The following is a 13,786-nucleotide window of genomic DNA, read 5'->3' as shown; positions in this document are numbered from 1 at the left end:
AGAAGAAGAATGGAGTCTTCTTGATAGACAGGTGCTAGGAGTTATACGATTAACTCTAACAAGATCAGTTGCACACAACGTTATGAAGGAAAAGACCACAGTGGATCTTATGAAGGCTTTGTCTAGCATGTATGAAAAGCCTTCAGCTAACAATAAGGTGCATCTGATGAAGAAGTTATTTAATTTGAAGATGGTGGATGGTACACCTGTGGCTCAGCATCTGAATGAGTTTAACATCATCACAAATCAATTGTCCTCTGTGGAGATTGATTTTGACGATGAGATCCGTGCATTAATTGTTTTGGCTTCTTTGCCAAACAGTTGGAAGGCCATGAGAATGGCAGTGAGCAATTCTGCAGGAAAAAGCAAACTCAAATATGATGATATTCGAGATTTGATTCTAAGTGAGGAGGTTCGCAGAAGAGATGCTGGTACAAACAATGCACAAGATCAAGCTCTTGTTATGGAGAACAGGGGTAGAAATAGAAGCAAAGGGCTTGATGATCGGGCCAAATCTAATGACAGGTCACAGTCAAAAGGTAGATCTCAGTTTAAAGAGATGAGAGAATGTTTCCATTGTGGGAAAAAGGGTCACATAAAAAGAAACTGCTGGCATTGGAATAAAGAACAAACTGAAGAGAAAGATGAAAAGAATGATGATGAGAAGAATACTGCAGCAGTTGTGTTTCATGAGGATGTTTTGATGCTCTCTCTTGAAGAGCAAAAATGTAAGCATGTTGCTAAGAATGATGTTGAGTGGGTTGTTGATTCAGCAGCTTCCCACCATGTTATCCCCACAAAAAGGTTGTTCACCACATACAAAGCAGGCGACTTTGGTGTCGTGAAGATGGGTAACTCTAGTTATTCAAAAATTGTGGGAATTGGTGATGTGTGCATCAAGACAAATGTTGGTTGCACGTTGATATTGAAGGATGTGCGGCATGTTCCAGATTTAAGGATGAATGTGTTGTCTACTTTGGCTTTGGATCGAGTGGGTTATAGTAACCATGCATCTTGGCAATGGAACTGTGAAATCACAACAACGACGGAGGTTTAGACTTGGGAGTGTGATTGTGAGAGAAAGTGGGGTTATGGCGAGCAATATATATAGCGAGAGGGATGAGAAATTGCTGCAGGGTTTTCCCTTAATTTCCGACTTCAACACGGTAGAACAAGTTCTATCCTGGTTGAATTACAGACTGGTTGCAATCTTAAATTAATAAAAAACAACAACGTCCTACATTTAAGCCCATCATAAATTAATAAAAAAGAGAGAAACATCGACGAAAAAGAGTAGTGATAGACCAAAGACTGCAACCAAAAAATTTGCATCCGCATTACAAGAAAACGAAATTACATTTTACTTAAAGAAAAAGGACCCATGTTGATTGTTGAATGAAGAATGGTCAATCAAAGTATTCAAACGAAAAAGACTAACCTTAAAGTCAAAGCAGATTGGAAGATTTTGGTAAGCATCAATATCATTTAAAAAGACGACTTTGAAGGCAGCTTTGTTGACTTCAGCCAAAATCTGTAGCCAGTCTAAAATCAAAAGTTGCTTTTTGATCTGTACGGTCGCCCACCTTACAAATCTCATCATTTATTGAGGAAAAAAAAAATTATCATCTATAATTGGCTTTTTTTTTTTTTTAAGTTAATGAATGGCTTAAGATATTGGTTTAATGAATATTTCTAGAAAAGAGTAATTAAGTTATTTAATAAATTTTTTATATTTTCTATGAAATTGGTATTAAAATTTTCTTAAAAATGTCCAATAACAAATGACTTAGAGACATTCATTAATATGACTTTTTTTTAGAGAAAATATTTACATTTAGCATTTGATAATGGGCATTAGTGTACCTTTTTATTTGTTAAGGTTGCATTAATTATATTCTAAAATACCCTTTTTCTTTTGCAGGATTAAGAAAAATGAGTGACACTCCACTTGTCTAATAAAAGCATAGAAAAGTGATTATTATAGTAGGACCACAACAAGTTGTTAAATTACAATCTAGCTACAATCTTACTTAATAAAATAAATATTATTACATATTTTGAAAATTTAACCGTTAAATTACATGTTCTTTACTCTCTTAATAAACATGTCAAATTTTATGTCGATCAAATATTATTTATTCTATAATCTATTAGTTTATATTTTATGCATAATTTTAAACTATAAAGACTTGCAATTTAAACAATTTATTGATGACATAGCTATTAATCTTTAATTTTTTAGAAATTTTGTAAGCATAGAGAATATAAGAAAAAGATATAATCTAATGGTGAATTTGTCAAAATTCACTTTCAATAAAAAGATATTGTTTAACTAATTTTGTAACTAAATTTTGCCCATAAAAAGATAGGTTAATGAAAGTCAATTGTATGACAAAACACCATAATATAGACTCTAGATTTAAATGTGAATTGGAATATTGGAAACAATTCACTCTCACAATCTAAAAATGTTGCAACATCTTGAGTCTTCATCCTATTTTACCTGAAATACTTGCACAACAGACATTAGACAAATATAAAGTTTAAGAACAATGCGATCAAGTGAATAAAGAGATGATCAACTTAATCAAATAGTCATACAAAATGACCACAATGATCTATATCAAAGGGGAGGGGGAATTGATTATCCAAACATGCTTGCCAAGTTTTTAGCACAATCAAGAAAAGATAATAGCATATTAAGATATTGAAGAGACAATTGACCATGTCCCATTGATTGGAATTTAAGCTAGAATTCCATGATTCTAAATTAAAAGATTTGTGCCCCCTCATCCTTCACAAATTGGTCGTTGGATGGATCGGTAAAGCACACGGTCCGACAAGTGGTATCAGAGCCCGATCATAGGTATGAGTTGTTGGAGCCGCATTGTGAGGGAGGGATTGTGAGGGATTTTCACAATTCGCTCCAATACCAATGGGCTTGGTCGTTGGATGGATCGATAAGGCACACGGTCCAACACTTATAAATTAAATTTTAAAAATAAAAATTATATATAAAATAAAAACACATTGTTTTTTTTTTTTTTTTTGCAACAAAATAGGACCACTAAAAAAAAACATTTTAAAAGAATTAACTAAAAAGAACATATATATTCCATAAAATAAAATAAATAAATAAATAAATAAAAAACATATATACTTTGGGTGAGCCTACTAATCTCCGCTTTGTTCCCTAAATGTTTTCTTTTTCTTTTTCTTTTTAATAACAGTTTTCTTAATTTCTTTTAATTACGAATTTTTTTTATAAAAAAAAGAGCCAAAATGGCGTCGTTTGCTCATTTAACAGAGACACTTGATAGCTGATTAACAGAATACCAAATTGACAAGAATTGAAAGTTAGAGCACTGAAATGACAAAACTGAAAGTTAGAGGACTGAAATGAAAAATGCTGAAAATTAAACGGTCAGTTTTGAATTTTTGCCTTATAAATAAGTTAAGCTTAAGTTTTGGTTTTAGGTTTGTTTAATTTTTTTTTAGAGAGTTTTAAGTTATGGCGTCTGCTCCTGATGATAATTCTTTATCATCAGACCAAGACACTAATCGGTTTTTGGTATAGGTGGGAATTGAACCCCAGATTTCTTATTTAACCATCAGAGATTTTACCAGTTAAGCTAACTAAAATCCACATTTTAGGTTTGTTTATTAAACCTAGATGCAAATCTTGTGAAAATTATTTGTAGTCTTGATTTTTAATGTTCAATAATTTTTTGAACTTTATTTGTAGGCTTGATTCATGCTCAAGCCAAGCTTGAACATTCTAACTTTGTTGTCAAACTGAGCTTGAACATTCATTACTCGACAAAGTTCAACTCTTTTATAGCCCAAGTTAAACTTTTAGGCAGCTCTAAGAATGACAAATTAAACTCTTTAATTAATTTTAATGATGTCAATTTAAATTTCACACTTTTGGAACAACTATAATGAGAGCTTTCTATTTATATCTCTCGTTTAGGAATCACTTAAATATTTGAAGGAAATAAATTATTTTGATTTTCAAGGTATGATGTCCTAATAAGCTATTAAAAATAAAAATTTGAAATAATTATTTTGGTACCCCAAACACCAAAAATTATGCTACATCAAAGGTGCCAAAGCTTAAAAAAAAAACAAGCAACAAGCTACAATGATCTTTGTTACTATTATTTAATTCCTTTCTTTCTCTCTGTTGAGCTTCTCTCTTTCTCTCTCCCAGTCTCTTCTCTCTCCTGTATACTCCATCTCTCTATCTCACCCCTTTCTCTTTATTCCTCCTCTCATCACCTCCTCTCCACTATGAACCACCAAGGTCATCTTAGATTTTTGCTTTAGATCAGCAAACCCATCTCTCCACCACATTAAATTCCTCCCCTGCCTCAAGTTTGATTCGATTTGGGTTGATGTTGGTTATTGTGATTTTGGGTGTGGTGGTGATCGTCACTCATTGGTGGCTCACTTGGGTTTTGCTGTCGCCACCAATATAAGTTTGTGTGAGTGAGACCTCTATGTTTTGTTGGGTTGCGTGGTGTTTGATAGTTGTAGCTAGGTTGGGCTAGTGGTTATAATGTGGGTTTGGTGGGTTTGTGATTTGATTTTGGGTGGTGGTGGTTGTGTTGGTTGGCCATTATGTTTTGAGTGTGGTAGGTTGTAACTTTGTATGTATTATGGTAGTTGGGGAATGCGGGTGTAGGTGGTGGTGGTGGTGGCGGTGGCGGTGGTTGTTGTGGTTGTTGCTATGGTCTTGATGGTGGTGGTATGGCTGGTTTTAAAATTTTGTTTATTTCTATTATTTTAATGTTTTATATGCTAGAATAGAGGATGAGATGTAGGATGTATTTTTACGTGATGTATTAAAGTAGATAAAATGTTAAATTTTTTACTTCATCGGATGTGAATTCTTGAACATAATTCAAAAATATTTAACAATTATTTTAGAAAATTTAATTTGATTTATGTATCAAATTATTTATCTTTCATTATATTTAAGGACATAAATGTGAGGAATAATGCAAGATATATATATATATATATATATATATATATTTCTTTTTCTTTTTCTTTTTGGTACTTCGCAAAGAGATAGAATTAGGGCCATATGATGTGAGTGTAGATTTGGGCCCCCTCTCTCGCCAGCTTTGGACTTCCTTGATTGTTGGTCGAGGAGCCACTCTAAAGTATACGTGGTGGAGCATGGCCATCTGGATCCTTATGTCTTCCAGGGTAGTTGCATGATCCCTTGTGCTCTGTTTGATTGAGTTTAGTGTGGCTGCTAAATGCTCAGATTCTACCAATACAAGGCTTCTCTGTAGCCCTGCCTCCAGGCTATGTATAGTATTTCTCTTCTTGTCAATAGAGAGGAGGTGTGAAGTGTCCTTCCTCTGAATGTACTAGGAGATCGAAACATCCCTTTGTGATCAATTGGCCTGCACGATTTTTCATTATGAAGGCAACCATCCCAGATTGTTCATCTTCGACTACTACATCTTTGTTTAATAGTTAATGAGTCTTAGACGACTACTTCCAACAAGTATTAGGATTTACCATGTAATATGTAAATGAAAGTAATGTTGTAGTATAGTGTACTCTTGTTGGGGTTGGGTCCTAGTTCCTTAAAGAGTTTTTGTCCTTGGAGCTCATTTAGACTAAAACCGTATGAAGGGCCTGATGGAGGTATGGAAGTTTTTCCTCAAATGTAATTTTGTGTGTTCTTCCAAATAGTCTAGGGTATGGCACATTGCTCTATAATTAACACTAACCATAGTCAAAGACTAAAAAATGACAAACTCATCTTTATGTTTTCTGGAAAGATATCAGCTTTATCAAAGTTCACAATGGTGTTTAGAGGATAATTTCATAGGAAAAAAAAAAAAAAAAACCAAAATGGGGATGAACAACATCTACCCTTCCACTAAATTCATAGCACCTAGCCAACCATATAGAGCACTAGGAGTGGCAATTCATGTTCGTATGTTGGGTTTGAATCGTGTCAAGTCATGTGTATCTGAGTATACGAGTCAACACTAACTCAACATGTTTATCAAATAGGTCAAGATTCCTCAATCTTAACCGATCCATTTATTAAACGGGTTAGTCGTGTCAACATGTTTATAAAATTTTATCAAAATGAAGAAAAAATTTTATGAAAAAACAAAAAAACAAAAATTTTAAATATAAAATTCAAAACTAATGAGTAACTGCATCTCAAATAATCATTCAAAACTAAAGCATATCTCAATATCACAAATAATCAATCACAATATGTAAAAGAAAATAAACCACAACAACTAATAAGTTTATATACCTAGGGTTTGAAGGGTATATTGGTAAATCTTCATTTAATTAAATGGGTCAAACGGGTTTCATAGGTTGAACACTAACCCAACCCATTTATCAAATGAGTCCATCATGTCAACCCGAATATAACATGAACCCATTAAGCCTCAACCTATAATCTATTAATTTCATGTCGTGTCTGGTTAGCGGGTCATGTCCAATTTTGCCGCCCCTAGAGCACAAGATTCATCTCCTATCTAAAATTCATCTTTTAAGAGAACTCGTGTTGACTTGAAAAATCTTCCTATGGATCATGAGTTACGAGAAAATATCTCATTTTATCATCTTAACGATCAAGATGAAATCAGAAATATTATTAGAGGTCATTATCAACCTCTTCAACATGAATTTGAATGACCCTCTAGAAAATATTCCCAGAGTTGCCATTGCAGTATGCTTAGTATATGATCAGCATAAAATGATACATAACTCATCAAATAAAATGCGAGTAGTCTCTAGGAGTTCCAGCTTCTTTTTTTCCTAGCTATTTGGATCCCGAAACCTACTAAGTAATTTATATCTATATATAATATCAAAAAGCTGAAACGTAGCATTTATTGTTACTATGCTCTTATTGATCCACATCATCCACCCATATCCAACATTCTCTCTCTTATTTTTAACTTTTTTTTCTTATTAATTTTTCAACTTATTATTATACTTTATCTGACTTTTCCCCTCACTTTTACCTTTTCATCTTCCCACTACTATATACCTTAATATCACTTTTCCTCTATCTTTTTATCTTCCTTTATTTTTGGCTTTTCTTATTCCCTCCTCTTACTATAAATATACAATTCTCTCTCTTATTTTATACATATTTTCCCACACACAAAAGGTTGTTCTCTTTCTCTTTCTCTCTCTCTCTCTCTTTTTTTTTCATTTTTTGGTGGAATATTTTATTTTTCTTGCATCCCTACTTTGGTTGATGATTTTTTGCATTATTTGAAACTCTACTTTGGGTTCATATAATTAAGTTATGTTTTTATGTCGTTATATGTTTTCTTCTCTTTGATTTTATAGATGTTATACTATTGCATTATAAAAATAGTATATAATAATATATTTTTATTTTATTACATAATATAACATGACTTGGACAATTTGTTGTGTATAACTATATTTTTACTTTTTACTTTTTTCTTCTCATATTATTTTCTATAAATTTCTTACAATTCTCTCTCATATTCTCTCTTTAAAAAGTGGTTATTCTCTCTCTCTCTCTCTCTCTCTCTCTCTCTCTCTCTCTCTCTCTTAATTTTTTTTTTTTTTTTGCAACTCTACTTTATATTGATGAATCATTGATTTCTAAGACTTTATTTTAGGTTCATATGCTTTGGTGTTGTATTATTTTTAGTTCCCCATTACAAGAACTCTCTCTCTCAGTTTCAATTTTGTATTTGTTTGATTTAATACTTAATTATTTTGGAAGTAAGAATTTGAGTTTATATCAAAATACAATCTTGGCTATTCTAATTACAAATCAAAATTTGGTCCATGTTAGTCTATTTCAGTCCACTTCAATTCAATTAGGTCCATTCAATCTACTTTGGTCAATTCAGTCCAATTTGGTCCACTTGGTTCACTTCGGTCTATTTTGTTCATTTGCTCTACTTCGATCAAGTCGGTCCTCTATGGGCCAATTTGGTCCATTACATCCAATTCAGTCCAATTTGGTCCATTCCATCCAATTCAGTCAATACGGTTTATTTGGTCCACTTAGGTCTATTCGGTCCATTTGGTCTACTTCGAATCACTTCAGTCCAATTCAGTGTACCTACTTAAGAATGGGAAAAAACAAGCTTAGGTTGAGAGTAGTACCAATTATTTGAGTAATATCAATTGTAATTATATGATAAGTTTTGGTTATCATAATAATCTCCTTAAGAAAATGAGAATTTTAATAATGATTTTGAAAGTTAAAAATTTTAATTGTACCAAAAGAAACTAGGAAAATATAATGCATAACAACAATAGTTAGAAGATTAAAAAAAAAAAATCAAAACATCAACAATGATAAAATTATATATTTGTAAGTGATCGAAATTATTTGTTGAAATTGATTATTTTTAGCAAGAAAAAATTATCTACAATAAAATTTAGAGAATAAACTATACATATTAATAAAATTTTGATTATCATAATAATCTCTATTAAGAGAATGAAAATTTTGAATAATTTATTTAAATAAAAATTATATATATTTTTTGCTCGAAGGTATAATCAATCACTTGCAATTCATTTAAAAATAATGACTTTAAAACAAGTGAGTAACTGCCCTAACAATTAAATTTGTATATTCATAACTTTCATGTTTAGAAAGACTTTCAATTAAATTTAATTGAACTGAAATGAATTGAAATGCTATGTTAATGTAACTCAATAAAAGTGTAGCACCAATAAATGATATGCTTAAGATTTTAGATATTACGAGTTTGAAATATATATATATATATATATATATATATATATTTGGATTTGGGATAGGGGATCTCAACCTAAACATGTCTTTTCTCTATATTTAAGTGCACAAAAATGGACCAAAGTAGACCAAAATGGACCGAAGTGGTCTGATTGGACTGAAGTGTATACAAATGGACTAAATTGGACCAAATAGAACGGAATCCGATCGAATGAGAACAAGGTGGACCAGAATGGACCGAATAAAACCAAAGTAGGCCGAATAGGATTGAGTGTACCAATGTGGATTGAAAAGGATTTAAGGGGGCCAAAGTGGACCAAATAAGAATGAATGGACAGATTAGGACCAAAGTAGACATAGTGGACCGAATAGGAACAAATTGGAAAGAATAGGACCAAGTTGGGCGAATAGGACCAATGTGGACTGAATAGTACCGAAGTGGATAGAATGGACTGAATAGGACCAATGTGGACTGAATAGGTCTGAAGTGGACAGCATAGGACCAATGTGGATGGAATGGACCAAATTGAACCAAAATGGACAGAATGGACCAAATAGGACTTTTGAATATGTATTATTTTTATTGCATTTTTAGGGCTCATATTTCTAATTTCTAATGTCTATTTTATTTGTATTTTTTTACTCAGAATTAAAGAGTTTAGCCCAAATATAATAAAATTTCATACTTTGCTACCCAAAAATTAAGAAGAAAAAAAAATTGAGCTAACTTAAAAATGCAACATATGAAAAGAATCAATTGAGGCCCAATTAGTCCAAAATGGACCGAAGAGGACCAAAATTGAACGAGTGGACCAAATTGGATCAAATGGGACCGAAGTAGACCTAATTGAACCGAATATAAATTGTTTCATTTTTAGGGAAGAAAAATTAACTTCAACAAATTTTAGAGAAAAAAGTATACATTATATTATAATTATAAAATAATTATTATTTCCACGTATTGTGTGGGTCTGCTACTAATTAAATATAACAATCAAAAAATTTTAATAAGAATTCCATGGAAGTTCTAAAAGTAATTAGTTCCCACTACGTAATAGTATATATAATCTTGCAAAGGCATCCATCTTTGGATTCTAATGCTTAGTAACTAATGTTTCTACAAGTGACTTCAATAAATGCCTGGACATACGTGAAGCACATATCTTGTGCATATTTTGATAATATTAATACGGTCAATCAGTAAAGTAAAAATTAAACAGAAAGTATAACTAATGGTATTTATACACACCAACAGATATCAAAGTAATTAATTTATAACTGACACATTACAAATGGACATCAGGCATTAGACATAAGGTAGGAAGCAATCATACATTCAATGACATAAGAAGTTCTAATGATAAATGAGTTGTAGCATTTTGAGTTTCTTGCATAAAGAATGTTAAACTTAAGGGAGAAATTCAAAATTAACGAAAAGTATCCTATTAAGATGGCAGAGACTGGGCTTGGTCAAGCTTTGGGGTTCCCCGGGTGTGATATGGCTAGAGAATTTATCTAAAACTAGCCGCGAACCCACGTTTTGCGCGTGATAATTATTTGTATGGTGGTTTAATTATTTTTTTTTTTTTAATTTAAACTAATTTAATAATGAGTAATGTATTTCGTAATCATATTTATATTTATTATAGGAAAAATCATAAATGTAATATAGGAACAATCATAAATCATAAATATAAATTTTGTTGTACAAAAATGAAAATAATACAATTTTTCTTAGAAATTCAAAAAGTAAGTTAACGAAAATATTCATTTTTTAATAAAAGTTACTTATAACATTTTGTGAATAATTAAAAAGAATATAAAATTTGGAATTATTCTTTTAATTTTAAACAAACTTTCTCAAACCTTAACAATGATTAATTGGACCAATTAGGATAAAAATTTGTTGTTGATAATCTATTAAGGTTATTTTCTTTGCAGAAATTGTAATTTTGTCCACCTAAAATATATTATCAAATAAACAATTTTTAGCAAAATCTAAGAATTAAATTTCTATACATGTATTGTTATAAAATAATAATAATTATTAAAATAAAATTGCAAAAGCTAAAATTTGTCACCCATCCAATTATTTTCATTTGGCTAACCTTTGTTTTTCTCTAAATTAGTAGCATTATAGAATACTTCTAATACAACTATTAAGAGTACTTTTTCCACTACAAAGGATTAAAAAATAAACAAAAATTAATAAAGTCTCATAGTTTAACATCTAAATTTAGCACTATAAAAAATCATGCTATGTAATAGAATAATATTATATTTTTATATGTTATATTTAATTTTTTAGAACGCAATAGGATAACATTTAACAATCAAAGAGCACTAAAAAAAAAAAAAATTAAAAACAAAACTAGATCACATTAACCCAAAGTAGAGTTTTGAAAAATATAAAAAATTATCAACCTAAAGTAGAGATGCAAGAAAAAAAATACACCAAAAAATTGAGAGAAAGAGAGAGAACCTTTTTTTTTGTGAGGGAAAACTATGCATAGAATGGAAGAGATCGTGACAAATTTATAATAAGAGGGTGTGAATAAGAAGAGATAAAAATAAAGGAAGATGAAGGGAAAAAGGAAGAATGATATTAATGTAAAGGATAATGGGGAGATGAAAAGGTAAGGGAGGGAGAAAGGTTAGAGAAGTGTAAATATTTTAAAAAATAAATGTTATAAAAATTATAGGAAAATTGGAAAGAAAAAATAATAATGAAGTGAACGCTAATATGGCTCAACTGGAGCGTAGCAACAATAAATGCTACACTTCAGTTTTTAGATATATATATATATATATATATATATATATATATATATAGATATGACTGAGTGGACAACCACTCAGTGTGTAATGGATTCACTTTAACTACTTCCAATTAGATGGCCAATTAAATTAGAACATTGTGGTTAAGATGAGTGAGGAAAAGTACAAAAATATGGGTTTAATACCATGTAAAAGTGATGCCTCAATTTCCTTTATTTTATTTTTATTCTTCAGAAGTGCCTCAATTAACTTTATCTTTAGCTCAAAGGTAACACTAAAAAGGAGAGTCCCTCCAATCTAAAAGTATAGATAAAAAAGGGTATGCCTTTAACTTTGCGTAAATTTACCATGAATGCATTCTTCATTATACAAGAAAAGAGGCTGCTAATGAGTGGATAGATCTGCTTGCCTCAGCAAGCACCCTGTAGGTGCGATCAGTCTATGACAAGAAGCTTTTTATTTTTTATTAAATTTTATGTAACTAAATGTGGTGGGTTGGTAGCTACCCAAACAATCTCAACAGTGTAGTTTTAAAATCCCTACGTATAGTTTGTTAATTGCCTAGTTAGGTTTATCATCGTAGCTTCAAACATCTCTACTAAACCAACATATTTTTTTTTTGAACATCTTCCAAACTCTCTTTGTGAAATAGCACTCAATATACAAATGATTTCTTTTGTAATATTTGGATTGCTTTGATTTCTTATCATGATGATGATAAACTTAGAATCTAATGCCTGCTTAGCATATTAGTTACATAAATAAGTTTGTTTCACTTAGATATCCAGAAATTAAAAATAGACTACAAAATTTTTTTCATCTCTAAAGTTTACTAAAAGTTCAATTTTAGTAAACTTTAAAATGTTTATTTTTTCCCCCCTTAACTTTTGTAAACAATTTTACTTCATGTCACTTTGTCTATCTCCATTAGTTTATATGCTACATGGTCTAACTGAGTTTCAAGGCTTTTGGCAATCTAAATCCAATATCCTTCATCATACTCTACGTCATTTTTGGGTTGGATTACATAATTGTTTTTTTCTAAGACTTGAATTTTTGAAATCGTACGTGTATGACAAAACTAGTGATTGTGTTGACTCATTCAAACCATTAATAACATAAGTTTTGTCGTGTGTGACAAAACCTGTGATCATGCAGACTTATTCAAATCCAAATTATTATTTTTTTCAAAAAAAAAAAAATATATATATATATATATATATTCGAACCTTGATAGCGTGACAAAAAGTTTGTTCACTGCTTGTTGATATTAGTTTTGGTCATTGCAACGGAATATTTTGATACCGGTCTATTATTTTAGGATTACTACAATATATATTTATATAAATATGTATAATAAAAATATATTATCACATATTATTATTGAGTTAAAATTTAAATTGATAATGGAATAAACAAAAATTCTAATGAAGTTAATTTTTTTAGAAGAATTGGTTATGGTTAATTGCACACATCATGCACTTGGCCTCACGTATTGTATTCAAAAAAAAAAAAATGGCACTTCTGTAAGTAAATTTTTTTTTTATTACTCTTATTATATTTTATAAATGATTGAACTGATACTTATTATTATTATCATCATCATTATTTGGGCTTAAAGATTACATATTAGTTGAAATGTGTACTTATAACTTCTTTAAAACCCTTAAAGATTACATACTAGTTGAAATATGTACTAATATCTAAGTGCATTTATTGTTTTTTTTTTGTTAATAAAATGGCATGTTAAATAAATTATGGAATTTTTATGAAAAATACATTTAATTTGATTAATTATTTTATTTTATTTTTCTATTTGTATTAATTTAATATATTTATTTATATTTTAAATAATTATTAAATTAATTATGACGTCATCACGGTTCGACTCCAGTTCAATCTCGATTCGACCGCAAAAACCTTGAACTTCTCCCTTTTACAGTTTAATGAACGGTCCGGGTTTCAAAACCATGTTTGTAAGGACTGTGTGTATGAATTAAAAGATTAATTGTAAGAGGTTATTTCAAATCCATAACATCACAAATGCATTGGTTTCAGTAAAATATCCTAAGTTTAACCATCATATGTTGAATTTATATCAAGTAATTTATACTAACAATTCTTCAAATCCATTAATACAAAATCCTCAAATTCAAACACAACCTTTAGTCTATCCATATATACTTCCGGGCCATAACCAAGGTTTAAGTTACTCCAATGGTGACTTCAAATGTGCAAAGAAGAGCCAGCTGCTAA

Source organism: Quercus robur, chromosome 1 (assembly GCF_932294415.1).
Source record: "Quercus robur chromosome 1, dhQueRobu3.1, whole genome shotgun sequence".
In the NCBI taxonomy this organism is placed as follows: domain Eukaryota; kingdom Viridiplantae; phylum Streptophyta; class Magnoliopsida; order Fagales; family Fagaceae; genus Quercus; species Quercus robur.
This window is presented reverse-complemented; position numbering follows the sequence as displayed.